The sequence below is a fragment of the Anolis carolinensis genome, unplaced genomic scaffold, assembly GCF_035594765.1.
Source record: "Anolis carolinensis isolate JA03-04 unplaced genomic scaffold, rAnoCar3.1.pri scaffold_8, whole genome shotgun sequence".
In the NCBI taxonomy this organism is placed as follows: Eukaryota; Metazoa; Chordata; class Lepidosauria; order Squamata; family Dactyloidae; genus Anolis; species Anolis carolinensis.
In genome coordinates, this window is record NW_026943819.1 from 19,543,765 (window position 1) to 19,558,858 (window position 15,094).

Below are 15,094 nucleotides of genomic sequence, written 5' to 3' on the forward strand. Positions count from 1 at the left end.
CACAGACAGAGAAATCAAATGCAGTCTGCATCTGCTTTCACAATGCTGAACACATTAACTTGACAATAAACCCAATATTTGTTGGTTGAATAGGAGAACTGGGAAATCTAAATAGGAGAATATTATGTTTCTATAGCCATGTGCACATCGAGCCAGCTCCCTCTAATTCTTAAATATTTTCTTTGTGAGGGAGTGGCAACTGGTGACTTCTATGCCAGAGAGGCAATGAAACTGTTCTGTGTTTTAACAAGATAACAATTTCTGCATCCTGGGATGCTCCTTAAAAGTTCAGATTAAAATCCAGAATAGATTGTTCATCCTATTGACATGAAAGTCACCAGACACTATTGTTAAGGATGAAAGGTACTGCAGACTCACTCAACCAGAGAAATCAGCCATAGGAGAGCACTTGATGAACCAACCTGGACATAGTATATTATTTGAGAACACAGAAATGCTTGACCACTCCAACAACTATCATGTCAGACTACACAGAGAAGCCACTGAAATCCACAAGCATGTGGACAACTTCAACAGAAAGGAGGAAACCATGAAAATGAACAAAATCTGGCTACCAGTATTAAAAAAACTCAAAAATCAGAACAGTAGATGGAAAGCAACACTCTGAGGGCAGAGGAGCTCCAAAGACGGCTAATGACTCTGAACAAAGGATGCCCTCCAGGCAAGAGACGAACCTTTCCAATGCTAATTAGGGTGTTTAACTGAAACATTAGCGCTGGCTTCCAACTGACAAAGGACTCTTGTCACACCCTGGACTCTCCACAGATATATACCCTGTTTCCCCGAAAATAAGACATCCCCAGAAAATAAGACCTAGTAGAGATTTTGCTGAATTGCTAAATATAAGGCTTGCCCTGAAAGTAGGACCTAGCAAAGTTTTTGCTGGAATTATGCCCGCCAAACAGAACACCTGAGCATGCAGGATTGGTAAATGTATGTACCATAGATTGCTGTGCATGAAAATAATGGTAGTAACAAGAAATTCTTTATAGGATTCACAGTTTGTCTGATTATGCTGGTTTGTGATGATATCTACTGTACAGTACATAATAAATGTTCATATTTTTTTTTGTTCAACAATAAAAGTGAATTTTTCTTCATGGAAAAATAAGATATCCCCTGAAAATAAGACCTAGCACATCTTTGGAAGCAAAAAATTAATATAAGACACTGTCTTATTTTTGGGGAAACACAGTATTTACCTTCCTTGCCTAGTTTATCCATGCCTCACAACCTCTGAGGATGCCTGCCATAGATGTGGGCGAAACGTCAGGAGAGAATACTTCTGGAACATGGCCACACAGCCCGAAAGACATACAACAACCCATTGTTAAGGATATTTTGTAGAAGGAATCCACCTTTGATCCACATTTCAACCCAAGTGCTGATGGTCTGCAACTGCTTTCTTAAACAGCCCTTCTTCTTGTTGATCTGGGAAAGTCACTAGTCTCGAGCGCTAAGGTCCAGTCCAAGATGCATCACTTATCACTTTACCTTCCAAACATTTCCTTGTGATTGCTATGTTGGATACAGGTCAGGGACCCCATATCTTTAATAGTAGTGGATCCTGGAGCAGGAAGATGTATTACAGAGTTCCACGAGGCAAAACTACATGATGCTTCCTCACCTGCCTACTACCAACCTTTTACCTTCTTCTCCTTTACTGATTGGTGGAGAACAGAAGCATATAGGGCTGTTGCTATAGCTGCAGGCACAGAAACAAGGCATCCTCTGGGAACCTCCCAGAGACTATTCAGATTCAGATGTTTCAGGTATATGTTGTGTATCTGGTGAGTTTCCAGATGAAATAAGGGACAAGGCTCACGTGAAGAAGGAGGGATTCCAGCAGATGCTGCTTATAATTTAAGCTTCATCTACTGAAATTCTTTTTTTCTATCTTACCATTAAAAGTGGAAAAGTAATCTCACTTATTTCACCTGGAAGTCCTTCAATCCAGCTATAGGAACACAGCTGGATAATTCTCTGTCAGCCAGCTGTGCTCTCCACTGGTCAGAACATGAACACAAGGTGGAAGGATGTTGCAACATCTAAAAGGTGAAGAAAGTGTTGCGTTTGTTGGTTTGTTTGCATTGTACAACAGTGCTGAGTTCGTTGGTTTGTTTGCATTGTAAGGCGGTTGTGAAGTCTTTGCTCTGCCTTTTCCTCTCCTTTTCTTTACTTCCCTCTGTTTAGGTTTTCCCAATAGTGTAGAAAAATCAATTTGTATTAGTTTTGGGTGAAGCATAAAAAGCCCCTCAGAGGCCAGCCTTAGTTAGTCTATTCCATTTGCCTGCACAGAGCTCTTCTCTTTTTTCTGCAACAGAACTACAGTGTTTAGAGACTTGGACATTGCCTGGTCCAAAACAATCCAAAAAAAGCATCCTTAGCACTAAACTCTGCTTTCAGCAGTATTCTTATACACTAGTCCCAGAGGCAACAGAAGCTTTTGGTCAACCTAAGCTTCACAAAGTAAAAGATTGAGACAGTTTATAAGCACCAACCGGAGCCTCTGGTGGCCTAGAGGATAAAAGCCTCGTGACTTGAAGGTTGGGTTGCTGACCTGAAGGCTGCCAGGTTCGAATCCCACCCGGGGAGAGTGCAGATGAGCTCCCTCTTTCAGCTCCAGCTCCATGCGGGGACATGAGAAAAGCCTCTCACAAGGATGGTAAAACATCAAAAACATCCAGGCATCCCCTGGGCAACGTCCTTGCAGACAGCCAATTCTCTCACTCCAGAAGCAACTCCGGTTGCTCCTGACACGAAAAAAAGCACCAACCTGTAAACCATGGCTTTGCATCAGAGGCAGAAGACTTTCAAGGACTCCAGAGAGATGACTGCAACCAGTAAAATCTCCTCTTGTATTGTATTATTTTATAATAGTCCCGGGTGGAGTTAACCCTTTATTCATCTTGTTTTCAGTAAACTCATTTTGGTTATCCTTTCACCTTGCCTAAAGTGCATTTGTATGTTAAGTGTCTTGAACTTAACAAAAAGTATACAGATAGCCCCCAAGTAAAGCCAAAGTTTTCCCAAAGGCTCGGCTGTGCCATCATAGAGGTTCAAATTTTGATGCACTGGCTGGCAGCACCCTGTTGCAATGCATCTGCTGCCAAAAAATTGAGCTTTCTCTTTTATAATATGAAGTGAAATCATAAGGGTCACAAAAATGTAGATTTGAAAAGGAGCAAAAAGAACATCCAGTCCAACCCCCTAATATGTGGGAATACACAGGTAAAGCACTTTTAAAAAATGCCCATTCAACCTTTGTTTAAAGGTCTCAAAAGATAGAGAGTTTGCACCATCTGAGGAAGTCTATTCCACTGGAAGTAAAGAAGAAGATGTGTTTAGGTGTGGTTGTAATTTGAATACACTTATTTATACTCTAGTTTCTGGAGCAGCTGAAAACAAGTTGGCTTCATCTTCTCCATGATACCCCTTCAGATATTTTAAAAGAGCCATCATATCACCTCTCAGTTTTCTCTTCTCCAAGTGAAGCATATCTCAATCTCTAACTCATTCGTCACAAGGCTTGGTTCCTAGACCTTTAATCACCTTCTGTGACATGACAATGTTCCACATTCCCACCAGTGTGTGACAGCCAATGAAATGGAACATGGTCAGGGAAATGTAAAACATCACCGTGTTACTGAGGTCAATGTTACGCAGTTTTGCTTTTAGCATAATATTTCATTGGCATACATTGCCTCCAAACGTCACTCTAAGACAAAATCTGAGCTGCAGTTTAGAAGTTCTGGCTGAAACAAAAATCCAAGATTTCAAGGGAGGAGAAAAACATTCCAGTGGAAATGCTGTGAAGAGGGGGAGAATCCATGTGTAGGAGAGAGGGGGTTGTCCCTTCCTAATTCTACGACAGGGGTCCCCAAACTTTTTAAACAAGGGGCCAGTTCACGATCCTTCGGACAGTTGGAGGACCGGACTATAGTTGGCCACTGAGCAATAATAATAATAATTAATAATAATAATAATAAAGAGGGTTGGAAGAGACTCCTTGGGCCATTTAGTCCAACCACCTTCTGCCTCTGTGCACCAAAAGCACAAGCAAAGCATCCCTGACAGCTGGCCACCCAGCCTCAATGTTAATAATAATAATAATAATAATAATAATAATAATCAAGAGGGTTGGAAGAGACCCCTTGGGCCATTTAGTCCAACTCCCTTCTGCCTCTGTGCACCAAAAGCACAAGCAAAGCATCCCTGACAGATAGCCACCCAGCGCAATGTTAATAATAATAATAATAATAATAATAATAATAATAATAATAATCAAGAGGGTTGGAAGAGACCCCTTGGGCCATTTAGTCCAACTCCCTTCTGCCTCTGTGCACCAAAAGCACAAGCAAAGCATCCCTGACAGATAGCCACCCAGCGCAATGTTAATAATAATAATAATAATAATAATAATAATCAAGAGGGTTGGAAGAGACCCCTTGGGCCATTTAGTCCAACTCCCTTCTGCCTCTGTGCACCAAAAGCACAAGCAAAGCATCCCTGACAGATGACCACCCAGCGCAATGTTAATAATAATAATAATAATAATAATAATAATAATAATAATAATAAGGGTTGTAAGAGAAGAGACCCCTTGGGTCATTTAGCCCAACCCCCTTCTGCCCTTGTGCCGTGGGGGCCAGATAAATGGCTTTGATGGGCCGCATCCGGCCCCTGGGCCTTAGTTTGGGGACCCCTGTTCTACGACAACAGTAGACATCTGCTTCCCCCCCCCCCCCCTAAATCCTGCATAGGCATGTCAAGAAAGGAAAGAATGAAAGAAATCCGGTGCTGGAATAAAGCTCCATTGAGCCATCATTCTGACACTAGACACGCTCCCTGCCACTGATATCATCTTGTGCTCCAGCCCTGGTTGCAGCTGCATTGCAAACCTCTCCGGCATGTAAACACTTATTATTATCGCTTCTGCGGAGCAGCCCATAATGTCTGTCACTCTCTAATCCCTTCCCATCCTACGGCCTTCATTCCTGCCAGGTGTTGACTCTTTATTCTGGCAGGGATGTTTTTACTTCATGCCTTCCCGTTGCATTGACATCAATGAGGCACAGTTATGGTCCATAATTTAGCCAGTGATGAGATGTGGGCCTCTCTCTATGGAGGGCAGGAACCACCGTAGAGCACTCTGGGGCGTCATTCTTTCTTCTGTTTTCTCTAGCTCTGCTCCGGTGCCTTTAATCAAAGCTTGCCACACAGACATTTTTAGCAGGTGATGCTTTTCTTGGCATACAAATTTTAGATTTGAGCAGGGAGAAGACCTGCATCTCTCAGCAAGGTTTATAAATGGCTCCCCTTGAGAATTAAATTGCAAACATGGCAGTGATTTTAAGAGAGTTGCTGCGATTCCTCCCATGCCCCATAGTAACACTCTTTGCATTAACAACACAGATCTGCCCATCCAGCTTTTCTCATCTATGATTTTTATCACACACCTACTATACTGTCAGTTTTAAAATGATCATCCCACATTGGAGCTAGGAGCTGATCAGGAGTACAAGTGTTTCTAAAAGAGGCATGGCAAACTTATGAAAATTTGTGGACCAACAGACAAGAGTTCTTTCTCCCACCCTGGACCTTACACAGATATATAAACCTTCCTTGCCTAGTTTCCAACAGAACTCACAACCTCTGAGGATGCCTGCCACAGATGTAAGTGAAATGTCAGGAGAGAAATCTTCTGAAACATACAGCCCGAAAGACTCACAGCAAGCCAATTTGTGGACTGTTTCCACTGTTCCTGAAGTTGGTGGGCTGCACCTCCAAACACCAGGAAAACGTGGTTATTTGGTTTGTGTGTACAATAGAATCTCACTTATCCAACACACACTTATCCAACATTCTGGATTATCCAATGCATTTTTGTAGTCAATGTTTTCAATACATCATGATATTTTGGTGCTAAATTTGTAGCACCAAAAGTTTGGCCGGGCTGTGGTGCAACTGGCTAGTAAAAAAACAGCGGGGCTGGGCTGTGGCGCAGCTGGCTAGTAATCAGCTGCTATAAATCACTACTGACCGAGAGGTCATGAGTTCGAAGCCCGGGTCGGGTTAAGCCTCCGACCATTAATAGCCCTGGCTTGCTGTTGACCTATGCAGCCCCGAAAGACAGTTGCACCTGTCAATTAGGGAAATTTAGGGACGCTTTATGCGGGAGGCTAATTTACAACACCATAAAACTGCCAGCAAAACACAAGGAAAGGAATGAGGAAGTACAGCCACTTCTGGATGGTGAAGCAACAGCTCCCCCTGTGGCTGGAATCGTGAAGCTGGAAAAATGTTAAAAATGCCTCTGAGTCTGTCTAATGTATGTTGTTTGTCTGTTGGCATTGAATGTTTGCCATATATGTGTTCATTGTAATCCGCCCTGAGTCCCCTTCGGGGTGAGAAGGGCGGAATATAAATACTGTAAATAAATAAATAAATAAATACAGTAATTACTACATAGCATTACTGCGTATTGAACTACTTTTTCTGTCAAATTTGTTGTATAACATGATGTTTTGGTGCTTAATATGTAAAATCATAACCTAATTTGATGTTTAATAGGCTTTTCCTTAATCCCTCCTTATTATCCAACATATTAGCTTATCCAACAGTCTGCCGGCCCATTTATGTTGGATAAGTGAGACTCTACTGTATTTGTTTCTTGGGGTCAGGCAGGGACTTGGAAGAGGTATGGAGAGCCTAGGAGACTTGACAGCCATGTTCACAGCTCACCCTTACTCCAACCTTCTTCTAAGGCATAAATCATTGTTACAAAGCACTACGAACCATGGATCCATGGGAATCCTGACTTGCCTGTGATTCTTAATGCACAGGCCCAATCTACTAAAATTAGAAGGTGTAAGCCAACATGATCTAAAGCCATGCACCAATGCAATTCATGTAAAGATTTGTTCAAATCACAGATGAGAAACAGGGAATCAAACCTCTGAGATCATAGCATAAAGCAGAAGCCAGAAGGGAATAAAGGAATTTCAGAGAAACCATAATAGCCTGAAGCCTATTTGTACTTTCAGAACAGCTTGGACACAATGAATCAATGTGATTTATCTATATGTTGATTCACTGTTCAGTGGTTGATTCAGCTGCTCTGCTGTTACTGGGACTAAGCAATAAGGCAGCCCAATGATTAGGACAATTTGGATTAGAGAGTCAGACAAAGGCCCCTTCTACACTGTCATATAAAATCCAGATTTCTGCTTTGAACTAGATTATATTGCAGTATGAACTCATATAATCCAGTTCAAAGCATCTGGATTATCTGATTTGGTAATCTGGATTATATATTAGTGTGGAAGGGGCCTAAAATGTATAAAAGTAAAGTTTGAACAAAATACAAGAAGGAAAAGTGAGTTTCTCTTACTTGTTTTTTTTATCTAGCTACAAATCATTTTTTATTTCTTCTGACTACTCTCTTCCTTACTGAAATTCACTTCTGTATTGGCAAGAGGGGAAGTATAATTTCCTATGTACTAATTTTAATATGCCCAGAAACATGGTATCTTTGTCTTTGGGCCATGTGCACTTTTTGCTATGCCCCTCAATTTGTTTTCACAAAAAAAGAATTTACCTGGGAGGACACATACTGATTTCAGGGGCTGTTTTGCTGGTTTTATTACCTTCTGGCCTGCTTTTAGGTCTAGGAGGAACATTTATTCAATCAGGAAGGAACACAAAGGACAACTTATAGTTTTAGTTATTTGTTAAACAAAAGGAGTTTTTATCGTGTCAGAAGTGACTTGAGAAAAAACTGCAAGTCGCTTCTGGTGTGAGAGAATTGGCCGTCTGCAGAGACATTGCCCAGTGGATACCCAGATGTGTTACCATCCTGTTGGGAGACTTCTCCCATATCCCCGCAACCTGGAGCTGACAGACCCCATCTCTCAGATTCGAACCGGCAACCTTCAAGTCAGCAACCCAACCTTCAGGTCAACAGTTCAGCTGGCACAAGCTGCCAAAGCATGACGTGGTCACATTTTGAAGCTTTTAAAGAAGATAAACAATTGCGGGAGGGGCTAAAAATGGCCCTGTGGAACCATATGTGACTCATGGGTTGCATTGTCCCTACTCTGGGTCCCTTTCACAGCACATAAAGATTGTTAGCTGTTATGGTTCTGTCCTGTGGAAATTTGTCGTTTAAGGGCAAGGGATTTAGAATTCTCAGCCAGAAAGCTCAAGTGTCTCAAACCACAAACCCCAAGATCTCTTAGGATGCAGGCAGGGCAATTAAACTGGAATCTTAGCACTGTAATTATGTGGCGTGAAAGGCCCCATCTTGTATATGAGTCAAGCCAAAAACTTCTGTTCAGTCCTGTTGCTGCATCCGCCTTGTCTGCATGCCCCAGACAATTTGTTCTGGGCAGTGTATTAAGGCATTGCACACCACACAATCACTCCTACTTGTAATGACACCGGTTTTAAAAAGCAGACCTTCCCTGTGTGGTTTATCATGTCCTCCCAGTGCAGCTAGGAGCCTCCGGTGGCCTAGGGGATAAAAGCCTTGTGACTTGAAGGTTGGGTTGCTGACCTGAAAGCTGCCAGGTTCGAATCCCACCCGGGGAGAGCGTGGATGAATTCCCTCTATCAGCTCCAGCTCCATGCGGGGACATGAGAGAGGCCTCCCACAAGGATGGTAAAACATCAAAACATCCGGGCATCCTTTGGGCAACGTCCTTGCAGACGGCCAATTCTCTCACTCCAGAAGCAACTCAGGTTACTCCTGACATGGGGGGGGAAAAAAGTGCAGCTGCAACGATCTCTCTGCTTCCTTTTTCTCCCAATAAACCAGAGAAGGTAACCTTCAAGAAATAACCCATTCTTTTCTCCTCTGGTTTGTTATGAAAACAGACAAACCAGACTGCTGATTCCAGCTACATTGAGACTAAATGATAAATGAGGAAAATCACAACGTGAATAGGAGGTGACAGTGCATGACTAACATTAGCCATAAGTTTGGTCTGTATCATTTATGGCACTCTTGTGGGTTCCTTCACAACTCTCTTGCTTAGATGCAAGCTTTTGCACTTGCAACAGTGTAAACAGAAACAGCTTTCTCTGTATCTTTGAATTCTTATCTGGAAACTCTTTCCCCTTTTTTCGCAGCCTGTGGGAGAAGGCTTCCGACCCCCTTTTGACACAAGCTGATGTTGTGCAACTGAAGATCCAGCGCAACAACCCCATTGGACTTCCAAGTGTGAGTGTGTATCTCTCCTTGGACGTTATCAGGCAGTGTGTTGTTATTTTTTCTTTTCTTGCTTCAGCCTCGCTGCTCCGAAACCAGCTGCTCCTTATCTGATCTGCAACTGTTTCCCCAAGAAAATTAAACTGACTTAGCCTGTTAACCTGGCGTTCTTGGCAGGGCCAGGCAATTGTCTGCAAGAACTTCCCTCAGTAGAAAGCCGGACAAGAGAGATCCAAATCTGGAAGGCACAGCTAACTGTTTTGGACGTGATTCTGCTGCCTCCTGGTGGAATATTTCAAGGATGTATACTGAGAAAGAAGGAAAGAATGTCAAGGAAGGAAGTGCAAGAAGCTGGATTGCAGGTTAACATCAAGAAAACAAAAATAATAACCTTTGGTGGGATTATATAACTTCAAAGTAAATGCTGACGACACTGATATAGGGACCTTCCAGTTAGGCCCTGTATCCCAAGATCGGATCCCTAGGAGCGCCCGGTGGTGTAGTAGATTAAACCCTCGTGCCAACAGGACTGCTGACCTGAAGGTTGCTGGTTTGAATCCAACCCAGGAAGACTGCGGATGAGCTCCCTCTATCAGCTCCAGCTCCATGCGGGGACATTAGAGAAGCCTCCCACAAGGATGGTAAAAACATCAAAAACATCCCGGGCATCTCCTGGGCAATATATCTGCAGACAGCCAATTCTCTCACACCAGAAGCGACTTGCAGTTTCTCAAGTCACTCCTGACATGAAAAAAAGAATCCACATTTTCTGCTTTAAACTAGATTATATGAGTCTGCACTGCCAGATAATCTGGGATAAACAGAAAACCTGGGATCAGATCCTGGGATATAGGCCAATGCCCATAAACACATCAAACAGAGACACAGACAGACGCAGAGGCAATTTAACCTTCTCCTGAGGGGATGTTCGATTCTGGCCACAGGGGGAGCAGCTGCTTCATCATCCACTCTGATGGCACTTCCTCATTCCAAGTCGTAAATTAGTTAAACTTGCCTCCCCACTTATAAGTGGTACCTTATTTCCTAGTTTTCATGTGCATGTGTACAACGCCATCCATTTGTCTATGTATGGCAAGGAATATTCAGAAGTGGTTTTCATAGTTCCTTCCTCTGAAATATAGCCTGTTGAATTATGTGGTCACATACACTAATATTGTATAGTAGAAGCTGTTGGTTGGGTTCTGTCAAACTCTTCGCTGCAGCAGTCAAGAGTTGAATGCAGTCCGCATGGTTACTATTCATAACAGCTTGCTATCTATGTCCTCTAAATCATTCTGTCTCCACAGGATTACTATTGCAGAGTTCCTCCCCGTGAACTCAATACGGCTAGTGAGATGGGCCATCTGGTCTCAACCTGTAGGCACTGGCGATGGTTAGAATGAAGGAAGAACCATAAAATCTCCCACAGGCATCACGTCAGTTGCACCTAAAGTTTGAAAACTTTGAAGTCTCAGCCCATGTCTCTGCTGTGACGATGACCTTGGCATGCAGGGATACTATTACATCCTGTGGAAATCTGTTTAAAATCAATTAATTTGGTTGCCTTGATGTTCCACTAGATGGCAGCTAAGCACTTCCAAACAATATCCAGTTTCCCTAGAAGTGTAAACTTTTGATGGCAAATCTTCATTTTTCCCCAGATAGCCTTTCTCCATCTTTAGCTGCTATGACAATGGTAACACCACAGGTCTTGGAAATTGTGGCCAGCTTTCCCTTAAGCAAGAAAAGCTTCCTAAAAGATGATATAACAACCACTGTTCACATGAATTCCATGAAATGTAAAGTGTGCACGCGGATGCATCTATGCCTTCAGCCTCCCATTGATCAACTGTGATCTCATGAATTTCAGAGGGTTTTCTAAAACAAGAACACTCTGTGATGGTTTTGCCAGTTCCTTTATTTGAAAGATAGCCTACAGCACTCGGTATTCATTGACAGTCTTTCATCCAAGTACTAACCAGGGCTGACTCTGCTTTGTTTCCAGGATTGGACAAGATGTAGTGCTTTTGGTCTATTTAGACCTGACAAAATTGGTGGAAATGGTCAGAAAACTGAGCTGACATTTACTTAAACGTAGAAGAATTTCACTGTTGTATACAGATCAGAAGAGCCCCAGTGGCGAAGTGTGTTAAAGCACTGAGCTGCTGAACTTGCAGACCAAAAGGTCCCAGGTTCAAATCCCAGGAGTGGAGTGAGCGCCCGCTATTAGCTCTAGCTTCTGCCAACCTAGCAGTTTGAAAACATGTGAGTAGATCAATAGGTACCGCTCTGGCAGGAAGGTTTTTTTTTTTCGTGTCAGGAGCAACCGGAGTTGCTTCTGGAGTGAGAGCATTGGCTGTCTGCAAGGACGTTGCCCAGGGGACGCCCGGATGTTTTGATGTTTTATCATCCTTGTGGGAGGCTTCTCTCATGTCCCCGCATGGAGCTGGAGCTGATAGAGGGAGCTCATCCGCACTCTCCCCGGTTGGTATTCGAACCTGGCAGCTTTCAGGTCAGCAACCCAACCTTCAAGTTACGAGGCTTTTATCCCCTTGGCCACCGGGGGCTCCGGCGATGGAGCGGCGGGAAGGTAACAGCGCTCCATGCAGTCATGCCAGCCACATGACCTTGGAGGAGTCTACGGACAACGCCGGCTCTTCGGCTTAGAAATGGAGATGAGCACCAACCCCCAGAGTCGGACATGACTGGACTTAATGTCAGGGGAAACCTTTACCTTTTATACAGATCAGAACTAGCTCAATGGAAATTTAAATTAAAGGTGGAAAAAGCCTGCACTAGGAAGAGAATTTTCTTTCTTTTTTGTTCAGTTTCTTTTCTATTAAATTATTTCCATCACGAACTTAACAATTTGTGAGTGTTAGTACATTTTTCAAAGACTGAAAAGAAATTTTCCCTCCTTTGCACTGGCCAAATAGTAACTCCCAGCATTGGAGAGAATCATGTTGTACATTTCAGCCATGTTGTTAACACTATTTGTGTTTTGTTCTGAATTATATCTATAGAATTAAACCTTCAGCACCACATTTCAAATGAGTGGATTTGCCTATTTCTTAACCATACACAGAAATTGGAATAAATTGGCATGGGCAACCCTAATTTTAGTACTCCGTAATATATCTTTACACTACAAGACCTTATCTATTTCCCTCAAGTCTTAATCTTCTTCTGATTAAAAAATCTGTCTATGTAATGCTACAGGGCAGAGCTTCTAAAAAGTAGGCTTTTTTATTATAGCTTCCTAAATACCAACTTAGTATGGCATTGCCAGTTGTGATGTTGGCTAGAGGATGCTGGAAACCATAGCCAAAAATGTATATTTCCCAATATCTGTTGCCATGGCTCATAAATCTTCTGCGAGAGTGTTTATCCATATGTCTGTTCCTGACATGGAATTTATTGCTACACCTGCTTTCTGCCCCTTCTAACTTCTCTTGGCTTCCCGTGTTGTGCTTTTTCTCTTCTTTTACCCTTCTGGGTCTCATTTTCACCTTCTCTTTTCTTTCCTGGTACATGAATCATGGGCTGAGCAAAATGTGGAGAGAGCAGATGGAAACCTGGGTGACATTTCAGCACATTGCCTGGCACTCACAGGCAGGTGGGAATTATTTGCATCCAGATTATCATTTCCAGGGGCCACTTAAATGGCCAGCATATTGTGTGCAATATGAGCTGATGTGGAGATTCACCCAGTTGTCCAAATGTGGCTGGTAAAGAATAATCTTAAAATAAGACAAAATATTGTATTCTGGCTCAGCACTCATTCGGTATGATGACTGATGGTGTTTATATCCTCTTAAGAATGTATAAAGCAGTGGGCTTTAACAATAAAGGATTTTTTGGGGGGATAAATTAATACAAAATGACAGGAAAGAAATCACTAAGATATACAAAATCTTGTTGGAGTGGTCTACTGAACCGGAAGTAGTTAAGAACTGCATGTTAAAATGGGCTAAGAACATTGGAGATAAGAACATTGAATGGGAAAAGATTTGGAAAATGAAAATAAAATATACATACACCTCTGATCTCCAGGAAAATTGGTTTAAGATATTCCACAGGTGGTATATCATACCAAAAAAATTAGGATTAATGTACAAAAATATTCAAAATAAATGCTGGAAATGTAAATCACAAGAGGGAACTTACTTCCATACATGGTGGACCTGTTCAGAAACAGTTAAATATTGGAAAGATGTGCATGAAAAATCACAAAAAATTCTAGAAAAAATTATTTCCGATGAAGACAGAATTTTATCTTCTTGGATTAACAGATAGCATATCAACTTTTGCCAAAAATGACGACATTTTATTTACTTACATATAATCGGCGGCAAGAATAACCTTTGCTCGACATTGGAAATCGGAAGAAATACCAGCGAAAGGCCTCTGGTTAGAGAATCTTGATGAAATTTTTGATATGGATAGATTAACATATTTATTGAAAGAAAACAGAGGCAAACCAATAAAATACAGACTGGAATTAATACGATAAATATAGAAAACAAGCAAAGGACGAGAAGGAATGAAAAGGAGGATCCCGGGAATCCAAATAAAATGGAGACCAACAAACAAGAAAAGCCAATATAAATATTTGAGTATATCCACGAAGAGTAGAAAACAGAAGACAAAAACTTTTACCCCTTTCCCCTCCTTCTTCTTTCTTTATTTCTCTTTTCTTTCTCCTCTTCACTCTCTTTCTTTTCCCCATAAATCTCTCTATATCTTTACTTACTATTATCCTTTGTTCTTTTCTTTCTCCATTTCTTTTCTCCCCTTGCTTTCCCTTTTTCCTTATATATATCTTTTATGTAAAGTGTTTAAAATCTGAATAAAAATTATCAAAAAAAAGAAAAGAATGTATAAGCTGTACCCTCTGCCTCCTATTTAAACTCAATTGATCTCAAGGAGTATGTTTGTATATTTACATTTGAAATCTATTGTATAATGAGAAATATTAACATCTAAATTAATAACAGAGTAGTGCTTTTATGAGCTGAAACTAGCAGAATGTAAAATGTTTGGGCAAATATAATGGTTTCAATCTGGTTGCGTTGGTGTCTGACGTGCCTTCTTCAAAAAAGCTGGGGAAAAGGAAACTGAACAGATGAGTGGTGTGGCATGCATCAAATTATGTCTTGTAAATGCATCTGATTGCATCAGGTGTGACATTGAAATAACGGAGGCTTCCTTTGATCCTTCACAAAATGCATGGGATGAAGCCATATCCATGGTCAAGATCTCAGCAAAGTGATCAAGTCACTTTCAAGGAAAGATGGCATCCTGGGAATGCATTCTGTTCAATCACTTCTCCAAATCGGATGCCCTCCCGATATTTTGGACATGGATACAGTTATCATCAACTACAGATTTCATGGTTAGTGGTCCTGAATTATTGGAGTCATAGCCTCAGAGCATCTGGAAGCCTCCCAGCTGAGCGAGGCTATACAAAGCAACAGTACACTGGCTATTTTTACATTTTTATTTTTGATCACAGGGTTGTCAACATCAAAAACCACCAGGGAACTCGTGCATTTTAGAGTATTAAAGGCAAGTAATTTGGGAACAATACTGAGCAGGCACACAGAGAAGTATATGATCTGTTTAAACTATAGCAATAATGTATGTATTTCCCTCTGCATTAGCATACAAACACATTATGAAGAAGAGTGTGTTCTTTTGTCCTCTATTTTGGGAACCCAACCACATTTACCTTTTCTAACAATTCTAGAAAACCATACTTCCAGCATTTCACAAATTATAAATTGGGCAGATATAGCCAAACACAAAGTTGAAGTATTTTGGTCACATCATGAGAAGACAGGAAAGCTTGGAGAAGATCAT

The 15,094-nt window shown here is 41.6% G+C and overlaps 1 long non-coding RNA gene across 3 annotated transcripts in view; it reads left to right on the forward strand.

Annotated features, from left to right (window-relative positions):
• Positions 1-14,301, forward strand: part of LOC134293414 (uncharacterized) — a 478,005-nt gene extending 463,704 nt beyond the window's left edge. For all 3 annotated transcript variants that reach the window (XR_010000388.1, XR_010000387.1, XR_010000385.1), the window contains one exon: positions 9,154-14,301. This is a non-coding gene — a long non-coding RNA (uncharacterized LOC134293414). The remainder of the gene's footprint in view (positions 1-9,153) is intronic.
• The last annotated feature ends 793 nt before the right edge of the window (positions 14,302-15,094 follow it).